We start from the raw sequence: 24,137 nt of genomic DNA, 5'->3' as shown, positions 1-24,137 counted from the left end.
ACAGCTGTACGGGACATTGGTTGGGCCACTATTGGAATACTGCATGCAATTCTGATGTCCCTGCTAAGAGGAAGGATGTTGTGAAACTTGAAAGAGTTCAGAAAAGATTCGCAAACGTGGTGCTACATTTGGAGGGTTTGAGCTATAGGGAAAGGCTGAGTCAGCTGGGGCTGTTTTCCCTGGAGAGTCGGAGGCTGAGGGGGTGTCCTTATAGAGGTTTATAAAATCATGTGAGGCATGGATAGGATAAATAAAAAAGGTCTTTTCCCTGTGGTGGGGGAGTCCAAAACCAGAGGGCATTGGTTTAAGGTGAGAGGGTAACAATTTAAAAGGGACCTAAGGGGCAACTTTTTCACACAGAGGGTGGTGCATGCATGAAATAAGCTGCCAGAGGAGGTGGTAGAGGCCATTACAACATTTAAAAGGCATCTGGATAGATATGTGAGTAGGAAGGGTTGAGAGAGATATGGGCCAAATGCTGGCAAATGGGACAAGATTTATTTGAGATATCTGGTCAGCATGGACAAGTTGACCAACTGTCCTGCATATCTGTGACTCTGAGTCAGTAAGTGTTTCTCTGCCAATGGCTCATAGCCTTTGTGTGTAGATGATCCCCAAACAACCATACCCCCTTTCTGATGACAAATCCCACAGCTTCACCCTTCGCCAGTTCCCACTAACCTGTTTACATGTTTCTGAGCCTGCCTACATTTCCCACCAAGAACCTGGCACGTGAGCTGATTGTGCCTGATGCAGTTACTCATTGCCCTTTCCCCCTTGAAGCCAGGGTGATCCTAACCATTGATGAATCCCCTTCCTGCATGACCCCCTTCCCAACCATGCTTTACCATATTCCATTTGGTCATGCCATGAAATCGCAGTTTGCTACACATAACACGGAGATCCTTCAGAGCAAGCAGCAAGCTGATCCATCAGGCTCTGGTTTCCATGGCGTGTTTTCTCAAAGTCTAGACTGTTAGATGAGTTTGGAAAGATAAGAAAGTTGAATATTCAAGAATCATGTTGGTCTTAACAAGGCATTTATAAAGCAATAATCTGCTTTCATTGGCAAACTGTTACTGCCTAGCAAGAAGCTCACTGCATCTGTTGTGAAAGGCATAAAAGGCACAAAAGATAGTAAACAGTAAAAGTGCAGGAAGAGAGGCCATGGGACAATTACACAATAAACATGGAATCTATACATGAAGGTGAGGGCATAGATGAGGCTCTAAATGAGTACTACATACTTGTATTTGCCAAGGAAGAAGTTGCTGCAAAAGTCATAGTAAAGGAACAGATACCTGAGAAAATGAATAGGCTAAAAATTAATAAAGAGGAATGACTGAGAAGCCTGGATGTAAAGTTGATAAACCATTCAGCTCTGATGCATCCAAGGATGCTAAAGGGAAATAAAGGTTAAAAGTATGGAGATACAGACTGTATGAACTTCCAGTCCACCCTAGAAATGGGTGGGAGGTTGTTTTGGAGAGCTAAAGAATTAGAAATGCTAATCTTTGTTCACAAAAAGGATTCAGAAATAAACCTATGAACTATAGACCAGTCAGTTCAATCTCAGTGCAATTTACATTTGTAGTCTGGGAGAAAATGAACAGTGACTTAGTCAAGGGTGAACCAACTCAAGAAAAGCAGCATGATTTGTGACAGACCAACTGAATTTAAACAATTTGATTGCCCTTTTTTAAGGTAATAGAGAGGGTCGGTGAGGCCAATGTGCTTTATGAACTTCCAAAGGATATTGGATAAAATGCCACATTATAGCTTGCTGATACATCAAGGCCTTGGAATGAAAGGGATAGCAGTGGTAAGAATACAAAATTCAGTGATTATCAGGAAACAGAGTATTGGAAAATATTTTTTTTTCAGACCAGAGGAAATAATACAATGGTATTCCCAAGAATCAGTACAAGGACCATTGCTTTTCCTGACAAGTTTGACATAGACTTAGGTGCACAGAGTTTAACTTTAAATTTTGCAGATGACACAAAACATTTCTTCAGAACATTTGAAGGAGGGTAACTGGACTTGAAGTGTCAATTCTGCTTTCTCTTCATAGACACTGCCAAGCCTGTTGGGTTGCTCCATCAACTTCTGTCTTGTTTCAGATTTCCAACATCTACAGTTCTTTATTTTATTTAAAATGTTGAGAGCTCAGTTCAACTTTATCCTCATTTGGGAGGATATATAAATGTGTGTTTGATATACTTAAATACATTAACTCAATTATTCAGATGTTTTAAGACCATTTTAAATCTCGGTCAAGAGACTGAAATGGGACACGAATCACAAAACAATACTACTATTTATGCCCATGGTAAGAGAATGATATCACCAATAAAAGCCATACAGTGAACTATTGCATGCATTCTTATCGTTAAGGAACTGGTTGTCAACACCAATGAGACGAACACAGTGCAGAAACCCAAAGGTCATGAGCATTTCCAAGAAAATAATTTGAGATCATATGATCTCACTCCCTAATCTTAGAAAGGTCCTTATCAGAAAAACTTTTCATGATTTCACATTAATGTATATTTATTTACATACTTTTCCAGAAACAGAAGAAATTGTGCAGAATACAGTATGGTATTGTTTCATTAGATTAACAATGCAGAGGTCACCAATGACCCATTGATATGAATATAAATGCCACGGTATCTACTGGGGGATTTGAAATCAGTTACTTAAATAAATCCAGAATAAAATATCTGGTACCTGTAATGGTGTCTAGAAAGCCACTGAATTGTAATAACAATCCACTCAGTACCATCAATTACAGGGAAAGAACTTGGTAATTGTTAAGCAGATTGACCGAAATGTCATTTTAGACTGACAGCAATAAGTTTAATTGTGAACTACCTTTTGAAATGGCCTTTCAGTTCACTCAGTTGTATCAAGCCACTACAAAAAGCTATAATGAGCATAAAATGATCAGACCATTTGTCATCAATCAGAAAACATATATGCACTGACAGAATTATTACTTCTTCACAAATACTTTCAGTTGCTAGAGTGGAGCAGCATTTTCTCTTCTGATTTTGAATTTTTAGCATCTGTGTTCCAGTTGTGTTTATACAGGTATATCCAACTCAGCATCCTACAAGATATCCTCAGCAATATTTGGGGATTATGTCATAATAGGTGAATTTCCTTAGATTAGTCAAGCAACCGCATGACATAAATCAAGCTCACGGAATCAAAGCTTTCAGATTCCCAGACTCCTCCAACACCATCCCTGTATGTCCTGACCCAAAGACTCACCAGAGTGGTATCAATGGTATAGATATAGGAGGGAATTGGTCTGAAGTCTTCAATGTGATTTCAGAACCAATGATTCATTGCATCAGATCAATCACAGCAAGGAAGCCACTTGCTGATGACCACCTACCACCCTCCCTCAGAGAACATTAAACTACAGAGCAGATTAATGATTTGGGTGAGAGTAGGCAGAACGTAACAGAGAGAGACTGACAATGGTAAAAGTGCATTAATAACTAAAGTATCATCAGGCAAGTATTGAAAAGAGTTAATGCTAAGGTATATTATGCTATTGCGTAAACCATTTACAAAAAAAATGAATAGGTTTTATAAAAAATAATGGATTTTACTTTATAGCCATTTACAGGCACATTACTCAGATTTTCCAAACCTACTCTGGCAACCTACTGAACTTGATCATGCAAGAAACAAAAGTTCAGATTGTCATTGTCAAGTTAAACATCAGTGATTAAGTTTCCTCCTTTCAGGTGGTGGGTCAACTATTGCACCAGCAGGTGTCAAGAAGCCTTTTGTGTATTTCATGCATCACATTAAAACCACAACCTATTGGAGTTAAATTCATCCACCCAATTAGTATCTATCCAACTGAGATATGTGATGCTTCAGAAATCCAACAGCAAAAAGCAGCCATGTCCCTGGTGAGTTGGCCTTTTCTCATCCAGCTTAACATTCTTATAGTGGTATGACTCTAAAACGATGGACACATCAAGTTAGACTGTCACTTCTTCAAATCCAGTCAACACATGCAAGCAGATAAAGGCAGCCTGTCTCTCTGGGCCATCTTCAAGGTCGATGGGCATTCAACCAACAGGAGCCAGTTTATGGAAGGACAGCAAGCTTCAGTGCACCATGGCAAAGGGCTGTGTATGGCTGAACCTTATGGAGCAGCGCAAAATTGTAAACAGACAGAAGCATTGTCTGAGGCAACATGGAACTGTGAAGGAGAGGAAAAGTAGTTCAGGCAAGAGTGGGCTGCAGTCAGTCTGGGGTTGGGGGGATTGTGCACCAGTCAGGTACCAAGCTCCAGATACATAGCACTCCAGACACAAAATATGATTGATTTTTAACTGCCCTCTGAAGTGGCCTAGCAAGCCATATAAACACAAGGGCATGTACTGTATTCACTCAGACAACATGAAGATAATGAAACAGTGATTACTTTTTTCCATTGGCATCAGATCTTATGAGAAATTAAGGCAAAGTTGAGGAAAATCAAAATATTTACATTGGATTAAAACTTTAGCTGCACATTATGGTTAAGGAATCATTTGCCTGTCTGTCTGTCTCACTCTCCTTCCTCACAGAACCCCTCACTCTGTCTCTAGCCTGAGAATGACATCCCTTCCTCCAGGGAGCAGCTGCAGGTAATATCTAGCTCTCCTGTTTGCCGCCCTTCCTCACTGTCACTACCTTCGCTGGAGGCCCTGGTACAGGATGGATGGCAAGAAAGGCTTGAATTAAAATGGTGCCCATATATAAGGCAAAAATGAAAACCAGTTCAGAAGACAAAGGATTAGTTGGGTTGAGCTCAGAAACAGCAAGGGGAAGAAATCACCAATGGAGATTGTTTATAATCTCTTTTCTGACAGAAAATTCTAATTCTGCGAATTCGCAAAAGAATTGTGGAATGGCATTTATATAAAATCCATGATACATTTGGTAAAAATACAAATTCAATGATTACTTGATCTTTCACACATCCAGCATCATCAGCTGCACAATTAGACCAAAATTCTGTTGATGTAAAGTTAGAATTTTCCATTAATTTCTGATTGTACAAATGCCAGCACAATTGGTATCAATAGCCCATTGATGAATATATTAATGGCTGAGATGGAGAGATTTTTCACCTCTCAGGGAGTTAAAGAATATGAAGGGCGATCAGGCAGAAGATAATGAGTGGTCATAATGAAAGACAGTCAAGTCTTGAGCACCATGCTACTTCTGCATATGATTTTATGATTAAGAATGTCACCTTAGGGTAGACATAAAGGGAAACAGAGAGGTCAGATTAGACAGCAAGGGGATTCCAACCACGCCCTTCAATTTTACCCCATACCAGAGAGAAACCTTTCTTGGGTTGTCTGAACAACAACAAATGTATGGGCAAGACTGCAGCTGAAATCCAACACTGTTTTTATGCCTCAAGCTTGTTTAAGCTACCACAGAGCAAACAGTCGGTCTACAGTAAGTATATTTATTTATTTATTTGATGATTTACTTTTCCGTTTGTTTCAATCATCTTCAAAAATGAGATAACGAGAGTCTAGAGACTGTATATTTCTGTTAGGGTGAAAGGAAAGGCTGGTAGGTGTAGGGAATGCTGGATGAAGTTTTGGTTAAGAAAATTGAGGTTTTGGTTAAGAAAAAGAAGGAATCAGATATTAAATATAGACAGGAGAGATCAAATGAATCGCTGGAAGAGTTTAAAGGCAGTCATAATATACTTGAGAAGGAAATTAGGAGGGCAAAAAGGGGACATGAGATAACTTTGGCAGATAAGGTTAAAGAGAATCTAAAGGAATTTTATAAATACATTAAGGACAAAAAGTAACTAGGGACAGAACAGGGCCCCTCAAAGATCATCAAGGCAGCGTATGTGTGGGGCCGAACGAGATGGAGGAGATACTAAATGAGTATTTTGCATCAGTGTTTACTGTGGAGAAGAACACGGAAGGTATAGAATATGGGGAATTTGATGGTGACACTTTGAAAAATGTCCATATTAAGAAGAGGAGATGTTGGATGTCTTGAAAAGCATAAAAGTGGATAAATCCCCAGGACCTGATCAGGTGTACCTGAGAACTCTGTGGGAAGCTAGGGCAGTGATTGCTGCGGCCCTCGCTGAGATATTTGTATCATCGATAGTCACAGGTGAGGTGCTGGAAGACTGGAGGTTGGCTAACATGGAGCAACTATTTAAGAAAGGTGGTAAGGAAAAGCCAGGGAATTATAGACTAGTGAGCTTGATTTCGGTAGTGGACAAGTTGTTGGAAGAAATCCTGAGGGACAGGATTTACATGTATTTGGAAAGGCAAGGACTGATTACGGATAAATAGCATGGCTTTCTGTGTGGGAACTTGATTGAGTTTTTTGAAGAAGTAACAATGAGGATTGATGAGGGCAGAGTGGTGGATGTGAAAATTCGAGAGGCCAAGAACTATTTAGAGTAAAAATTAACATAACAGAGAATAATTAACTAACAACTACTTACAGCTCCTTTCTCTCACCTATCTTTTACCTTTCCTTCTATAATACTAGCCCGATAAAACACCTCGATTAAGATTTACTGAAAAATTCAAATTTCTAAACCAGGCAGCAGTGGAATCTTCTCTTTATGTCTTCCTCTGTAGATTTACTCTCTAAGTCAGTGTTGATGTCTTTCTCGGTGAAAAACCCTTCTCTAGACAGGTGCTTCTCAGAGAGTTCTGACTAGCAGTTTACATCTGTTGGTCTTTTGGCAGTTCTCCCCTAACTGTTCAATTTTCCCTGGTCTTACACCCCAAAGCATCAGATTGTGTCATTGGCTTTTAGTATTGTCAATATATTCAATTCAAATTTGACTGGAGTTTAGTATTTTTGGAGGTATAATTTAAACTAGTTGGTCTAGTACGGATTTTTTTTGTCTCCAGGCAACCAGCTATACTTGCTGCTGAAACAAAAAGTTACATTGTATCTTGTTAAGAAAAGTTGGTGCAGTCAGGTAGTTCTGCTAGCTTTTAATTTTCTTAAAGGTACAGTACACCCACATCTTCATAACACCTGCCCCCTTAAAAAAATGAACCATCGTACTGAAAAATGGCTTCATTTTTTTCTACTCTTTGAACATATTACCCTAACATACAGATAACTTTAATATAAGTTCACCTTAACTTCTTCCCATATACCTGTGTGTATGTGTGTGTGTGTGTATATATATATATATATATACACGTATAAAACAATAAATAAATACAAATTGCATCTAAACTTTGTCAGTTAAATCCACAATAACGCATCTGCAATTACATTCTTACACACCGCAACATGTACAATTTTTAAATTAAAAGTCTGTAACGTAAGACTCCCACAAAATAGTCTCAATTCTTGTCTTTAAAGTCATAGTCATAGTCATAGAGATGTACAGCATGGAAACAGACCCTTCGGTCCAACCTGTCCATGCCGACCAGATATCCCAACCCAATCTAGTCCCACCTGCCAGCACCCGACCCATATCCCTCCAAACCCTTCCTATTCATACACTCAACCAGATGCTTTATAAATGTTGCAATTGTACCAGCCTCTACCACTTCCTCTGGCAGCTCATTCCGTACATGTACCACCCTCTGTGTGAAAAAGGTGCCCCTTAGGTCTCTTTTATATCTTTCTCCTCTCACCCCAAACCTATGCCCTCTAGTTCTGGACTCCCCGACCCCAGGGAAAAGACTTTGTCTATTTATCCTATCCATGTCCCTCATAATCTTGTAAACCTCTACAAGGTCACCCCTCCCTTACGCTCCAGGGAAAACAGCCCCAGCCTGTTCACCTCTCCCTGTGGCTCAAATCCTCCAACCCTGGCAACATCCTTGTAATTTTTTCTGAACCCTTTCAAGTTTCACAACATATTTCCGATAGGAAGGAGACCAAAATTGCACGCAATATTCCAACAGTGGCCTAAATGTAAGCAGATTGTGATCCGTGTACACAATAGTCTCTGACATATTGTTCATGACATACACATTAAAATGGTATAAGGCCAGTACCAAACTCAATAGTTCTTTTTCGATTATGGAGTATTTCCTCTGGTGGATGTTGATTTCCTTTGAAAAGTAACCAACTGGCAGTTCAGTTCCATTCTCATCTTCCTGGAGGAGTACAGCTCCAACTCCTATGTCACTAGCATCAATGGCGATTTTAAAAGGTTTGAAAACGTTTGGTGTAGCTAACACTGGTTTGGTGGTTAATATTGATTTCAAGTGGTCGAAAGCCTCCTGGCATCGTTCTAGCCACCGAAACTTTGTGTTCTTCTTCAGCAAATCGGCTAATGGTGCCACTACCCTGCTGAGGTTCGGAACAAACTTCCAATAGAATCCGCTGAGTCCTAAGAATTGAAACACCTCTTTCTTCAAGGTTAGTCATGGAATTTCCTCGAGGGTCTTCACCTTTGCATTCCCTGGGATCAACCTTCCATGACCAATGTTCTGTCCCAAGACCGTCACTTCTGCTTTCGCAAATTCCATTTTATTTAATTTTATCACCAGTTTTGCTTTTCATAGTCATTCAAAGAGCTCTGCCAACTGTACTATGTGCTCTTTCCAGGACTTACTAAAGATCACTACGTTGTCCAAATAGACTGCACAGTTTGTTGACCCAGCCACAACTCTGTTCATGAGTCTTTGGACTGTGGTGGGAGTGTTCTTCATTCCAAAGGGCCACAATGTAAATTGATATAGTATATTTTGGGTAACAAATGCAGAAATTTCTTTCGCCGTCTCTAATAAAGGTACCGCCAGTACACACGCATTAAGTCCAACTTGGTGATGTAGCTGGCTCGTCTGACTTTCTCAATACAGTCCTCCAATCTAGGAATTGGATATGAGTCTGATTTTGCAATGCTGTTGACCTTTTAATAATCCATGCAGAATCGTTGAATCCCGTCCGGTTTGGGAACAATGATGATCAGCGAACTCCACTCGCTCTGGCTTGGTTCGATGATGTCCTCATCGAGCATGGCCTCCACCTCCTTCTGGACCTGCCTAGCTTTGAAAGGATTAAGCCGATAGGGGTGTTTTTTTCTTAGAGCAGTATTCCCTACATCTATTTCACGTACAATAGCATTAGTCCTCCCATCTGATGCTTATATATGTCTTTATAAAGCAGTAAGAAATCTTTCAACTGTGTTCTATGCTGCTGAGACAGATAGCATACTAACCCATCCCACTCCTCATGGGCTTCTTCATTTTTTAATCTATTTTGAGGCACATCAAAATCCGCATCATCTGGATTTGATTCCTCACTCTGCAGGACAGTAACTAACACCGGTTTCTCCAGTTCTTTCTCTCCAGTATAATATGGTTTCAACATGGTCACATGACATACCCGATACCTTTTCTTTCTATCTGGTGTCTTTACCAGACAGTTTACCTGACTCAACTTTTTCTCAATTTGATAGGGACCACTAAACCTGGCTTTGAAGGGATCTCCTAGCACTGGTAACAGTACTAACATGTCATCCCACTGGAAAAACATCTAAGTCTCAGAGCTTTTGTCTGCCACCTGCATCATTCTACACTGTGTCCTCTCTAGGTGCTGTATATCTAACTCACCTACTTGAGTTAGTCTCTCCCTCACCTCTGACACATAATCTAAGTGTGAGATCTCTGACTTTATTCCTATCAATTTTTCTTTAATTCATTTCAAAGGACCTCTGACTTCACACTTGAATATTAACTCAAAGGGAGTGAACTGAATAGATTTGTTTGTGGAATCCCTATTGGCAAACAATATGAATGGGATATCTTTATTCCACTCATTCAGGTAATCCTGACAGTATGCTCTTGACATGGTCTTCAAGGTCTGGTGCCACCTTTCTAAAGCTCCCTGGGATTCAGGGTGATGTACACTGTATTTAAAGTGCTGTATACCTAAGCTATCCATAATCTCCTTAAACAGCTGAGCAGTAAAATTTGACCCTTGGTCCAACTGAATCTCTCTGGGTAGCCCATACCATGTGAAGAAAGCTACTAACACTTCTCTTACCCTTTTTGCCATGGCACTTCACAATGGAATTGCCTCCAGAAATCTGGTAGACATATCCATTATGGTTAACAAGTACTGGTTCCCACCTTTAGTTCTTGGGAGAGGACCCACACAATCAATTATAACCTGCATGAAAGGTACTTCACATGTGGGAATTGGCAACAAAGGTATTGGTTTTATCACTGCCTGTGGCTTACCTAGCATTTGGCATGTATGACACATATGGCAAAAGTTAACTGCATCCTTGTGCATTTCAGGCCAATAAAAATGTTTTTATACCTGAGCCTGAGTCTTTTGTATCCCAGGTGTCCTCCTTCTTGCAACACTCCCTGTCTCTATGCTACCAAAAACACAATCTGGTGCATTTCGGCCCATTTCTCCTCTGCACTAACCTGCTATCTTAGGATTCTATCTTTCAGATAATAACCCTCCAGAATACTCTCTGCTGCCTTTTCAAAGTACGCATCTACATATCTATCTTATATTGTCTTGTCTTGCTGTTGCAAGTCTCTTAGCCTTTCAGGACTAAACACTTCTATTTGACCATCTGCCTGTTCAGTTTTTCCTGCACCATTATGTCAAACGGGGTATCCGCTAACTGAACCTCAACTCCTTAATCTTTCTCATTTCGCTTCATGCTGTGACTTATGATAGTGGTATCTTGTTACCACACAGTCTGGGAAAATACCAGGTATTTCTGTTTTAACTCCTCAGTTTCTTGGTCTTCTTGGGTTTCTCCACAAGGAGTGTTACTCCTAGCGTGGACCCAGCCAAATCATTCCTAAGAACAAACTGAATTCCTGGAACTGATACTCACTCCCACTGTAACTCCCCAGTCTTGAGTTGGCACTCCAACCTGATCTTACATAGGGGAGCGCTACATTTCTGTCCATCTAACCCATAAATTATCACACTCTTGGGTAACAGATCAGAAAGAGTGCATATCATTCATCCCTTATTATCAGCGACTGATTAGATCCTGTATTCTCAAAACTATACCTTCTTGTCCTTCTGCCCCTGTTCTTTATGAGTAAACTTTCCCCACAGAGGCAAATTCTTTGTCAAGCTCAGGTACTAACTCTATCTCCAGCCCCTTCCTGGGCTGTGCACTCTCACTAAGTCGCAACTTCTCAAGTTCAAATTCTCTTTTTACTCAGCTAAGAACCTTCTCTCTTTTTTCTCTCTCTCTTCCTCTTTCTCTTTCTTCTCTCTCTTTGCACAGCTAATAACCTTCTCTCTCTCTGTTTGCCCTCTCTCTCTTTCTTCTCTTTCAGTCCCTCTCTCTTTTTGTTTATCTTCTAACTCCATTTTCCTCAATTGCAATTGAAGTTTTTCTACTGCTGTTGCACTTGTCTGTTTCTCTGACACACCTCAGTGTTTGAGTAATTCCCTTAGAATTTCAGCTTTACTTTTGTCCATGGTTAAACCTAAATCTAACTTATTTCCTAATTCTAAAAGTATAGCTCTTTTCTTTCCTTCTAAACGTTCTTGGCAAGTTTGAGAATTGTCTTCAAATCCTAGAATCTCTTTAGCAATTTCGAGCCATTTCTCTCACCTTTAATTTAATCAACCACAAGTCACCGAAATTAAACAAATTGTCTCACCTACATTTTATTTAAAGAACTGGGACATTAACTTGCAAGAGTTTTAAATCTGCTGGGATTTTTCACACTTCCAAATCTATTCAAGTCTGTCTCAACCAGTTCAAAGCCCGACAATGAGCCTCCAGACTGTTGCATCACAAGGTAAACCCTCCTGCTTAATTTAAACCAGCAACACAGAAAAGATTTATCCTGTGCAGTAATGTGTGAAAATTCGAGAGGCCAAGATCTATTTAAAGTAAAAATTAACAACCTTATTTCTTAAAATATAACAGAGAATAATTAACTAACAGCTATTTACAACTCCTTTCTCTAACTTATCATTTACTTTCCCTTCTGTAATACTAGTTCGATAAACCCCCTTCCTCCCTCATTAAGATTTATGAAAAATTCAAATTTCAAAACCAGCCAGCGATTGAGTCTTCTCTTTATATCTTCCCCTGTAGATTTGCTCTCGAGGTTGGTGCTGATGTTTCCCTCCATGCAGACTCCTTCTCTAGATAGCTACTTCTCAGATAGTTCTGACCAACACCTACATCTGTTAGTCTTTTGGCAGTTCTCCCCAACTGTTCAATTTTCCCCGGTCTTATACCCCCAAAGCATCTGATTGTGTCATTGGTTTCTAATATTGTCAATATACTCAATTCAGACTTGATTGGAGTTTGGTATTTATCGGGGCATAACTTAAACTGATTGGCCTAATTCGACTTTTTTTTTATTCCAGGCAACCAGCTAACTAACTGCTGGATCAAAAGGTTACATTATATCTTGTTCAGAACACTTGGTGCTGTCAGGTAGTTCTGCTCGCATTTAACTTTCTTAAAAGGTACAACAACCTTCATAACAGAACTTATACTCTTAATGATATGGTCCTGGGGAGTGTTGCTGAACAAAGAGTCCTTGGAGTGAAGGTTCATAGCTCCTCGAAAGTGGGGTCGCAGGTAGACAGGATAGCGGAGAAGGTGTTTGTTATGCTTTCCTTTATTGGTCAGAACATTGAGTATAGGAATTGGGAGGTCATGTTGCGGCTGTACAGGACAATGGTTAGGCCATTTTTGGAATATTGCGTGCAATTCTGGTCTCCCTCCTACTGGAAGAATGTTGGTAAAAATTGAAAGGGTTCAGAAAAGATTTACAAGGATGTTGCCAGAGTTGGAGGATTTGACCTATGGGAGAGGCTGAACAGGCTGGGGCTGTTTTCCCTGGAGCGTCAGAGGCTAAGGGATGACCTTGTAGAAGTTTATAAAATCATGAAGGGCATGGATAGAATAAATAGACAAAGTCTTTTTCCTGGGGTGGGGGAGTCCAGAACTAGAGGGCATAGGTTTAGGGTGTAAGGGGGAAGATTTAAAAGGGAGCTAAAGGGCAACTTTTTCACACAGATGGTGGTGCGTGTATGGATTGAGTTGCCAGAGGAAGTGGTGGAGACTGATACAATTACAGTATTTAAAAGGCAACTGGATGAGTATATGAATAGTAACAGTTTAGGGGGATATAAACCAAATATTGGCAAATGGGACTAGATTTGGTTTGGATATCTGGTAGACATGGACAAGTTGGACCAAAGGGTCTGTTTCCGTTCTGTATATCTCTATGACTCTGTAACAGTTACAGCCATGTATCACTGCCAATCACAGTTTGTGATGAGATCCTCAATCTATGAGAGTTATTATTTGATGTAACTTGTCATTCAAATAGCTCTGAAGATTATTAGCCTATTGCAGTACAGTCCAGTCAGTTTCCTCTATAAGTGTAATATGATACATACTTTACAACTTTACAAAACAACAAGCTTTCAAAATGAAATTGCTATATGAGGAATACAATGAACAACATTTGGAATTGATATCAAACAAATAAATGGTATTTGATTTTTCACTAGCTGGTGAAAGCCAAGGAGATTTTATGAATTTGTGGAGGACAATTTAAGGATTTGATATGAATTGTTACAACATTGAATAAGAGAAGTGCTGTGATGAGAGTCTTGTGAACAGATCTGGTGGGTAGCAAAAAATGTTCAGAATGCAGCTTCCACTGTCCTAAATGACCTCTTCAAAAATGTTATGTTTACCTACTGTTGAATAGCAAAATGCCTTTCAATTTACAATTGTACAGCACCATCAACATAGAAAAAACATTCAAAGTGTTCCACAGAGATGGAAAGGAAATGAGTCTCAAAGATAAATAAGAACTTAGAGGAACAGTCAAAACCCTACTCAACTAGATTAATTTTAAGGAATACATCCAAATAGAAAAAAGGAAGCAAGGGTTGTCATGTAAATCATAATAGAGGTCTTATGATCAATCATACAGCAGTGATTGAGTAACTCCATGGGTTAGTCTATTCAAAGCAGTATAACTCATTACAAGTTATGAAGCAGACATTACAACCAGCCAAGTAATTACTGTGTGTGCTGTTTGCATATTAACTGCCAGGCAGAATTAAAACATTGTCTACACACAGCAAGTGGATCCTTGAAAGTGAACTCTCATAAAGAATTATATAAATTCAAGAGAGCAGATTGAAGGGTCAATGAAAGAAATATTAGATTATGGGATCCAAGCAGCTAAAGCTGCAGCAATCAATGATGGGGACAGGCTAATAAAGGAAGCACAAGAGGTCAGATCATGGAATGGAGGGGTCAGAAGAGACGTTGTGAAATAACTCCACCAAGTCACCCTTTATTTACACATACATAATGCAAGACACTGACCCAGCCAGTGCAGGCTGGCTCCTAGAGTGTGCAGAAGCCCTGACTCTCCTGTTTATATCTGTTAGCCATGGCTCCCTAATTGAACCATGTTAACAGCTCTAATCAGGGAAGTCATATTCTATGTGATCCACCTGGCTAACATCATTCCTATTACTACAGGTTGTAAGGCCGGAGAGAGACCAATGCAAAGGACTTAAACATTAGGATGAAAATCTGAAGTTTTAAATTTTGAAATACTGGAAGTTAGTGCAATTTCACCAGGAAAGTGATAAAGCATGAATTGGTTTTGGTGTGGCATAGGACATAGGAAACAAAGTAGAGAAGGTAAAAGTTTGAAAGTCTTTTGAATATTGCTAAAGATAAAGATCAGAATGGGTTTGAGGACAAAACCAGACAGAATGGAGGCAATGCGGGCTTAGCACATTGGAAGCAGTTCAGTGGGGTCCGAAATTAATGGGGTTGGAAGGGTTTTGGTATTTCTGATAATAAATCAGAAGATAACAGCAGATTTGTTAATTTTGTTTGAAATTATAAGTTTTAAAATGTAGTCAATCATGACGACACCAAAACTATAAACCCAGTTTGCTCATCGCAGCATTAAAGTTACAGTAGCAGTTTCTTTCAGCTGTCCCAGCATTGCTGAGCTGCCTCCATTACAATACACGAGGTAGATAAGCCTCCAACTTAATGGAAATTGCAATCCATCAAAAATTGAAGATGAACAAAAGAAAAGAAACGTCCCTAAATGCATATGTGTCTGCTTAATTCTTTGCAATGTTGTTCGGTTAGATTTCAATGCAAGGGTTATTTTACCAAAGTTAAAGAATTAAATCAAAGCACTCTTGCAGAACCTTTAACAGGATTCTGTAAATATTCCAATCTTTAAGTCACAGGTGCCATCAATGACTTTAGTATGACTGAGATAATTTGTACTACATATATGTTTTCTTTATGTTATGTTTCTTATATGTTTTCTTATGTTCTTTATTTGCGTCCTGAAATTTTCTCATGAAAATTAAAGATAATTATGCATGTTTAATTTGTTAATTTTATTGTATTATTAACAGCTTATTATTTCTTTCATTTATCAACACAATTTTACAACTTATTGAGAAATTCCTTTTGTGCTAATAAAAGCAAAGCAATACACTCGGAAATCCCATCAGTTAGCTCCATGACTTTGTCACTATAATGCTAGAATTACTCAAATTACTTATTAATAATGTGTGGGTACATGGCACTACATACCAACTGATGTAGAAGTGAAATAAAGGTATTGGCTGTAACGAGATTTGGTATTTAATTGAATGGATTACTGGTACATAGGAAGTTGGTCCAGAGAACTTAGTCTCTAGGCCACATGAGTGAAAAATCTGGCAAAATAGCAGCTGCCAAAGGCTTACTGCTTGCCATGAAAGAATAAATCATGTCGTATCAGAAAAACAATAATAATTTCTTATAGTGATGCAGGGAAAACATGTGGACAACAATGTTATTTCAAATGCTGACGCATTGGAGGTCTTGCTATTCATGTCTGACAGCAGCTGGCCTGGAGCAGACTGGGCTTTAAATAGAAATTTCAGAAGGGTCTTGCAGCGGTGAGTACTTCTACCATGGTGAGTGTACGATAGCACAAGAGAGTGGCACCATGGAGGCACTGAGGTGAGCAGCTGAGAATTGTATCAGATAACTCACTGGAGCTCATGGACAAAAACTCTCCGTGAAACTTCCAAAAATTGATACTTGACTGATTTTTGATAAAATTCAGCTCCTAGGTTCTAAGTTGAGTGCTGTCCCAGCAAGGTTCCATACCCTTGGAAAATTGGGAATGCAAAATTTATAAAATGAATCGTTTCCACTTTTCATTAAAACCTTAAAATCTCATTGTACTTCAGACAGCAAATTATTTCTGAAATGCAGTGTCCACCAATGTAGAGTCTAATGTAGTGTCTGCTTTGTATCAACAAAACCTCGTAACCAAGCAGTGAGATGAATGGCTAATTCGTCTGTTATCCATTGGTGATATTGATTGAAGCAAAATGGTCATTGTATTAGGAGAACACTCAAAAATGAACTGTGAGAACTTTAAAATGCCCCATAACCAGAAAGCCAAACATGTGTTTGCTTTTGGCCTGGAGAATGATATTGCACTGTATTGGAATGCCAATCTGGATTATGAATTTAAAACATAGTACAGGCTGAAATATGCAATCTTGCAATCCACATGAAGAATAAAATTAACTAAATGAAGCTGAAACATCTCTTCCTGCTGACTATAGAAGAATAGATGGGAGGGCAGGTTGTGATGAGGCAATAAAGAATCTGCAAGGCAATATATAGTTGATTGAATGAGCAATAATTTGGCAGAGGGGGTTTACTGTAGGACACTGAGTTCATGCACTTGATTAGGAAGAATCAAAAGGCTGATGATTATTTACAAAGGAGAAAGTCAGCAAAAGGTGTAGAGCAGAAGGATCTAAGTGTTCTTGTGCATGAAACACAAAAAGTTATCATGTCGCTGCAGCAATTAATTGAAGAAAACAAATGGAATTTTAGTCTCTATTACTGGGAGCTTGGACTTTAAAAACAGGGAGGCGTTATTACAACAGTACAAGATGTTACATCTGTTTATAGCTTCAGTTCCCAAAATTAAGAAAGAATGTACTGATATTGGAGGCAATTCAAAAGAGATTCACTAGGCTGATTCTGTAGATCAAGGTGTTGACTTAACAAGAACGATTAAACAGGTTACGTCTTTATTCATTTGAGTTTAGGAGAGTAAGGAGTGGCCTTATTGAAATATGCAAGAGTCAGACTGGATTTGGCAGGTAGATATTGAGAAGATGTTTCTACTAGTGGGAAACCTCGAAATAGGGAACATTGTGACAAAATAAGGAGACACTTATTTCAAAATTGAGATGGTGAAGAAATTTCTTCTTTCAGAGAGTTTTGAATGTCTGAAATTTTATAGTCCAGACAGCAGCGGAGGGATAGAGTTTTTTTTAAAAATATTGAGGAGTTGATGGCTATGATATTCTGGCATCAAAGATGATTTGACGTGTGAGGCAGATTAGCCATGATCTTGTTAAATTGTGGGACAGAATTGAGGGGATGACTTGTCTACTCATGCTCCTACTTCTTAAGTTCTTATCCCTGCTGGACATAAATATCAGTATGTTGTTGGCACTGTTCAAAATTTTACCAAAGTATATAGCTACATTTAATCAGTGACACAACTTAACAGCCATACTATTTGATCCACAATTTCCAAAATCAAACAACCTTTTTGTCATTCCAGTATAATTTTAAGACATCTTCTGATATTTATTTGAGAACTTGAAATCTGAGACTCTGCTCCACGATACAGTTGGTTATTTGGGAAAGAAATGTGGATTCCTCATGAACTTGCAGAATCCAGGAATGTTCCAGAAAAGTCTATTTCTCTGCTTTCAGCTTGGTGGCAGCCAGTCTCCTTTCTTGTAACTTTAAACTTATTTTATTTTGTGTGAACCAACTTGCAACGGTGAGAGTAAGATGGACAGAATCGAACAAGGATTGGTCTTCTTCAAGGAAGAGGAAATGGCATTGGCTTCATCGAGACTGCTCTCTCATGGGGAGAAGCCAGTTACAGCAAGATCAAAAAAATATCCACAATGATGGTACAGATAAGTTGCCAATAATAGATAAACCCTCATTGAGTTCAGCCACAGCTTTCACAATCTAGACACCAACTCAGAAACATGATTTCAAGTTGTGTTATGAAGATGATATCTAAAATATTAATTTATAATGTTATCAGCTAGATGTACGAAAATTCTAGCATTATTTTTAGCAAGAACACTTTTCAAAGAAGAAAACGTGAGCTGATACTAAGTAAAATGATGAATTTGTAAAGAACACAAACTGCTTTTTGTGAGACACAGAATCTACAAAATTCACTGAGATGTCATCTAATCCAGCTCTGAGAGTTAACAAAGCTCCTGGGTTTTGACTAACAGTCTGGGAGAGAAAACCTGGGCAGTAGAGAAACAATTTTCTTTATTTGAAATGTCTTTCATGAACGCTAGGCTATTTGTGTTGATTTGAAGGCTATTAACCTTCTTCATTGCTGCAATTCAAAAGTTCTTAAGAGAAAGTTCCTCCTCCACTGTCTCTTAGAAAATAAGAGCATCATCGCAGCCACAACTCAAGTGACTGCTCCAGTAAGAAACACCAGTATCAGCAACTAGAGTGGAAATTGGCCCTTCAGTTGGAAACAAGCCTCTGGGGTTTTTTTTTCATTCATTTGTGGGACATGAGCACTGCTAACTAGCCAACATTTGTTGCCTGTCCCTAATTGCCTTTGGTGGTGAGCTGCCTTCCTGAATCGCTGCAGTCCACCTGCTGTGGGTTGACCCAAAGTACTCTCAGCAAATAAATCTGTGAATAACTTTGTTTCCTGATTTTACACATGCATTAGCCAAGTTACAATCTGATACTCTGCAGGTTTAATTGTCCTTTTTGCTTCATACATTGGAAGATTATGCTAATGTTTTTATATTAGTCGATAGTAGAATATATTCATATCTTTTAAACCTTTGGTTAATAATATCTGTATCTTTACTTCACTGAGTTTTACAAATAAACTAACTCTTGTTACCTAAAGGAACCTGACTGGCTTATTCCCTACACCAAGTTTACGATAGTGAAGCTTTTATTTATTAAATTGACAGTATCACCTCCTGTTTAAATGCAAACTCTGTTTTAACTAATGCAGGAGAGGAGTGAAGGGAGGAGACAATTCATCCCATCTTGACATGGTCATTACAGTGGCTAGTTCCATCTCCCATGAAAGCCCCAAGAAATGAACACGTGGTTTGCTATATTCTCTCTCTCTCTCTGCTTTCTTTTTTCTCTTTTGCTTATATCTTGTTCTCTTCTGTTTTCCATTCAGCTTCTTATTTGTTTCTTCCTTTGGAGCTCACTGACCTCCATTGCTTTCTTTTCATTGCTTCCCTTTTTCAGAGAGAGATAAGATGGAAGACATTTCATTGGAGGTAGAGCCATCCCGGTATTTGTGATGTTAGTGAAGGTGCTTGGTTATGTTTGAAGCATGTAGCCTACTATCCATTTATCTACAACATGGATCCCAGAGATACAGTCAAGATTAAATATAGACACTTGTACTGCTATTCTACAAATATTTATTGACCCTAATATCAGAAGGCATCACTGGCTATTCAGTGTCATAACTCTGTTCGCTGAGCTGGGAATTTGTGTTGCAGACATTTCGTCCCCAGACTAGGTAACATCCTCAGTGCTTGGGAGCCTCCTGTGAAGCGCTTCTGTGATCTTTCCTCTGGCATTTGTAGTTGTTTGAATCTGCCGCTTCCGGTTGTCAGTTCCAGCTGTCCGTTGCAGTGGTCGGTATATTGGATCTAGGTCAATGTGCTTATTGATTGAATCTGTGGATGAGTGCCATGCCTCCAGGAATTCCCTGGCTGTTCTCTGTTTGGCTTGTCCTTTAATAGTAGTGTTGTCCCAGTTGAATTCATGTTGCCTGTCATCTGTTTGTGTGGCTACTAAGGATAACTGGTCGTGTCGTTTCATGGCTCGTTGGTGTTCATGGATGCGGATCGTTAACCGTCTTCCTGTTTGCATTATGTAGTGTTTTGTGCAGTCCTTGCCTGGGATTTTGTACACTACATTGGGTTTGCTCATGCTGGGTATCGGGTCTTTTGTCCTGGTGAATTGTTGTCTGAGTGGCTATTGGTTTTTGTGCTGTGGGAAATGCTCTTGGACTAGCCACACCACCATACATCAAGAGCATTTCTGAACTGACAGCCAGACTACTGCGACCACTAGGACTCATAACAGCACACAAACCAGCAGCCATTCTCAGACAACAACTCACCAGGACAAAAGACCCGATACCCAGCATGAGCAAAATCAATGTAGTGTACAAAATCCCATGCAAGGACTGCACAAAACACTACATAGGACAAACAGGAAGACAGCTAAAGATCCGCATCCATGAACACCAACTAGCCACGAAACGACACGACCAGCTATCCTTAATAGCCATACATGCAGATGACAAGCAACATGAATTCAACTGGGATAACGGACAAGCCAAACAGAGAACAGCCAGGGAATTCCTAGAGGCATGGCAGTTATCCACAGATACAATCAATAAGCACATCGATCTGGACCCAATATACCGACCACAGCAACGGACAGCTTGAACTGACAACCGGAAGCGTCAGATTCAAACCACTACAAATGCCAGAGGAAAGATCACAGAAGCGCTTCACAGGAGGCTCCCAAGCACTGAGGATGTCACCTAGTCAGGGGACGAAACGTCTGCAACACAAATTCCCAGCTCAGTGAACAGAACCACAGCAACGAGCAGCCGAGCTACAAATCTTCTCAACAAATTTTGTCATAACTCTCTTATCAAAGAAATAATTTTTGCGGCTTCATTGGACCAACGATAGATATTGTATAAAATTAAAAGTAGGTCATTAGGGGATCAGAACTGCAATGCGATTGACCTCACATAGAACCCTTACCACAGTCAGATTCATGAAGTATTTACTCTTTGTTTTTAACCCATTCATGGGATGTGAACATCATTGGTTGGTCAGCATTTATTGCCCATCTTAGTTGCACTTGAGAAGGTGGTGGTGAGCTGCCTTTCTGGACAGTTGTAGCACATGTGCTGTAAGTTGATCCACAATACCTAGCATGTTGACCCAACCACAGTGAAGTAACAGCAAAGAAATGGTGATATATTCCCAATTCAGGATGGTGAGTGGCTTGGTGGGAAACTTGCAGTTCCTTGTATCAGCTGCCCTTGTCCTTTAAATGGAAGTGATTGTGGGTTTGGAAGGTGCTGTTTGAGGATCTTTGGTGAATTTCTGCAGTGCACCTCCTAGATTGTACGCACTGCTGCTACTGAGTTTTAGTGGTGAAGGGTGACAATGTGGTGCCAGTCAAGTGGGTTGCTTTGTCCTGAATGGTGTCAAGCTTCTTTAGTGTTATTGGAGCTGCATCATCCCAGGCAAATGGGACGTATTCCAATACTTATACTTGTTGATGTTAGAGACACTTTGGGGAGTCAGGCGATAAGTTACTCGCTGCAGTATTCCTAGCCCCTGACCTAGTAAGACCATTGAATATCAAGTCAATGTCATTAGATTATCTCTTAATTAATGTTACTTGCCACTTATCCACCTAAGCCTGGATATTGTACAGATTTTGTTGCATTTGAACATGGACTGCTTCCATATCTGAGAAGTTGTCAATGATGCTGAGCGTTGTGCAATTATTGTTGAACATGCTCACTTCTGACATTATGATGGAGGGGAGGTCATTGATGTGGCAGTTTAAGATAGTTGGGCCTAGGGCATTTACCACGAGGAACTCCTGCAGAGATGTCCTGGAGCTGAGTTGACTGACTTCCAACAATCACAACCATCTTCGTATGTGCCAGTATTTTGGATTTGTATCAGAGTCCCGGTTGGTAATGCATATTGTTGAAGCTTATCATTTACCAGCTCTAATGCTGCAAGAAGAAGGCTGCTTATAATCTGAGATCACTTCATCATCCATTGCATACATTACTGTAGATTCTTGTATTAAATAAATTAAGGAAGAGAGACTGGATCTTTTGTGCCGGATTTACAAGCGTAAAACAGGCTGAACTGAGGCCTAATATGGGTGCCAAATTCTCATGTTTAAAGGATGCCTGAAAAACATTTGGTTTGAGATTGTTTGAAGTAATTTTTTAGACATCCTAGTGACTACCTAAAAAGCCATTAAGCCACTTACATATGTAAATGATGAGTTAAATACCTTTTTAATACTCACTCGATGAAATTTAGATCACAGAATCAGGTCATCTCTGTTCAAGTTTCTAAAACCTTGCCTGAGCAACTGTGACCACAATCCATGATTTTCATTTTTTGAAAAATTATTGTTCCTGTGGAGGCAAAAGGATCGGCATTATTTCCAGTTGGAAAATTAACAATCGTCCACTCATTCTACATATTGCTACTCCATACTGTTTCTCTTCCCAGATCTTAAATATTCTTTCATTTTACCACTTCCATTCTGAAATAATGCTGTCAGAAAAACTCGCATTGATAATCTTAAATTGTCTTGCTCACAGAACAGAGAATAAAGATCATAATGTTTCTCGTGATGACATTTGAAGGATCTAGTCAAAACATGACATTTAGAAGCCTGGGAAAATACTGTGGTACCTTTAAAATGTAAAACAAAACCAAATTTCTTTCTAGAACTTCCATATTTGTGTGGAGGGACACCCATGTTTCAAGAGTGATAGTGGATGAGGATCATGCATGAATGGTGTATCTCTAAGATGTACAGCCCTTTTCATGCTTGCTCCCCATCACTCATGTTCCTGGTCCACTAAGTTCTTGTAAAAACTTTGATTCTAATGGGTTGCTGAGGGACTTTGTCAACAGTACTTATGTGTTTCCACAGAGACATTTTGAACATGCTCTGAAAAAAACAAGCCATAAAAAGGGACTTAAAAAGGGAAATAGTACTTAAAAATAATTCCTGTAATGTTGAAACAAAATCAACAGAAAATACATTAAAGCTGCTGCCGATATCTTGATACTTTAAAACCTCCTTTCTGCACAGACTTTTATGCCCATTAGACAGAGTATACTGTAAGGTCCCATCATTGAAGTCAGAGAAATTGCACATGCTCCAAATCAGATAAGTCAGTCCTTAATGTAAATATTAAATTTATATTCACATAAAAACTGTTTACTAAAATCATTCAAGGTATTAAGTCCAAAGAACAAAATTACAGATGCTTGGATTCTAATGATGTCTGTCTGGGATCACACCCTGCTAAATTTCTCCTTCACTGTCTGTTCAAGATGCACCATTCTCATTGGTCAGAAAACGTCCCTTTTCCTTGCAGTGTTACACTGTGAAAGCATAGAGTTAGTATTGCAGTGGAATTTACATAATCGATTATTTAGAATGTTCAAGAAACAGAGCCATAAAGCCCATCTGACTATTTCAAAGTGATTTCAAAATGATTTTTAAATAACTGCATGACAAAATCGACATGTCCATATATTTTCATGAATCTTGACAGGTTCCTTTCAATAGCATAGAATGTTGCATGTCAAGTTAGAAAAGACGTAGTTGGAGAATCCCATTTATGTTCCATAGTTGAAAACATCAGTAGTCACAATACTTTAAATATTTTGAGTGTAGAATAGAGATCATAATCTTTCTTGTGATGACATTTCAAAGAATACAGTCGAAAGATGGCTTTTAGAAGCCTGTGAAAATGCTGCAGTATCTTTAAAATGTTAAAAAACAAATTTCTTTCTATAGCGTGTGAATTGGCGTTGAGAGACCCCATGTTCCCAGTGAGATGGTGTACATTCGGGATTTGTTCTTCAGTGGTTCATGCTGTATTCACAGCCTCCAATGGTGTTATCTTCCCCCCATGACAATAAAAACAATGTTGCAAATCTGTAGAAATATCCCTAATGGTTGCCACAGTGTGCAGCATGGGAGAAGAAAGTGAACACCTGTGTCATATTTAAAGCAGTTGTGTTTGACCCTGCGCCCCACCAACCCCCACACCCCCCCCCCCCCACAATCTTGTCTCATTACGACTGCCAGAACCTGTTCAGTGAGAGTGAATATCTTGACATAGGAGATCCTATAGTGCAATAGGTGTATGGTGTCATTGCCTCAGAGTATAGGGAATTGGCTCTCTGCCTGTGATTCCCCATGCAGTGAACTCCTG

Source organism: Hemiscyllium ocellatum, chromosome 11 (genome assembly GCF_020745735.1).
Source record: "Hemiscyllium ocellatum isolate sHemOce1 chromosome 11, sHemOce1.pat.X.cur, whole genome shotgun sequence".
Lineage (NCBI taxonomy): Eukaryota > Metazoa > Chordata > Chondrichthyes > Orectolobiformes > Hemiscylliidae > Hemiscyllium > Hemiscyllium ocellatum.
Note: the sequence above shows the minus strand (reverse complement) of the source record.